Source organism: Leguminivora glycinivorella, chromosome 4 (assembly GCF_023078275.1).
Source record: "Leguminivora glycinivorella isolate SPB_JAAS2020 chromosome 4, LegGlyc_1.1, whole genome shotgun sequence".
In the NCBI taxonomy this organism is placed as follows: domain Eukaryota; kingdom Metazoa; phylum Arthropoda; class Insecta; order Lepidoptera; family Tortricidae; genus Leguminivora; species Leguminivora glycinivorella.
In genome coordinates this window covers 20,028,144-20,029,072 of record NC_062974.1, presented here as the reverse complement: position 1 = coordinate 20,029,072, position 929 = coordinate 20,028,144, and the positions used below count along the sequence as shown (strand labels likewise).

The 929-nt window shown below is 43.7% G+C and overlaps 1 non-coding gene across 1 annotated transcript; it reads right to left on the bottom strand.

The window, feature by feature from the left end:
- Window positions 1–582: 582 nt before the first annotated feature.
- Trnak-cuu lies at window positions 583–655 on the bottom strand. Its single transcript has one exon. It is a non-coding gene; the product is annotated as a tRNA-Lys (tRNA).
- Window positions 656–929: the final 274 nt, after the last annotated feature.

Below are 929 nucleotides of genomic sequence, written 5' to 3'. Positions count from 1 at the left end.
ACTGGCGCAAGGTGTCTTTGGACCTTGTTTTCGTATGGAAGGGTCAGCCCTGTCCACGTGGCGAGGGGGCGTCAGCACCGGAGTCCGGGGAGCAGCCGGCTCATCCCTGACAAGGTGTGTCTCCTGCCGTTTCCTGCCGGTAATGCTGTGTAATTCAGGTTTTAATTTCTGTGTAAAGTAATTTCTGATTTCATTTATTTTGAGAATTCTGGTGCATAACTTTAGGTAAATTCATATTTAGTTTTTGTAGAATAAATGGTTGTAAGAAACCTTTTCCTGGACCCTCTTAAAGCGGCCCAGCTTTACCACTGAGCGTAGTTCATATTTTTATATGGTGTCGAATTTAGTATAACTCACTAATTTCTGTTTAGGCAAGAATTAGCTTATATTTAATAAAGTTATAAAATGTTATCTTGTTTAATTTGTTTCTCCTCTAGCTTTCCTCCAGCAAGTATAGAGACACCATTTAGCTTTTATTTTATTATAAATTTTGTGCTAACGTGGGTGTATTTACTTTGAACTAGCCGGAGCTTCCCATACCATTTAATTTACCCCCCATTAAATACACCACCGTTACACTGGCGCCCAACGTGGGGCCCGAACCCACGACCCTGAGATTAAGAGTCTCATGCTCTACCGACTGAGCTAGCTGGGCAAGAAGTAAAGAATTAGAGAATTGCAGAAGTAAAGAAGTAAAAGCTTTTAACATTTTGATGTGCAAGGAAACTTCTTTGGCGCACTGGCGCAAGGTGTCTTTGGACCTTGTTTTCATATGGAAGGGTCAGCCCTGTCCACGTGGCGAGGGGGCGTCAGCACCGGAGTCCGGGGAGCAGCCGGCTCATCCCTGACAAGGTGTGTCTCCTGCCCGTTTCCTGCCGGTAGTGCTGTGTAATTCAGGTTTTTAATTTCTGTGTAAAGTAATTTCTGAT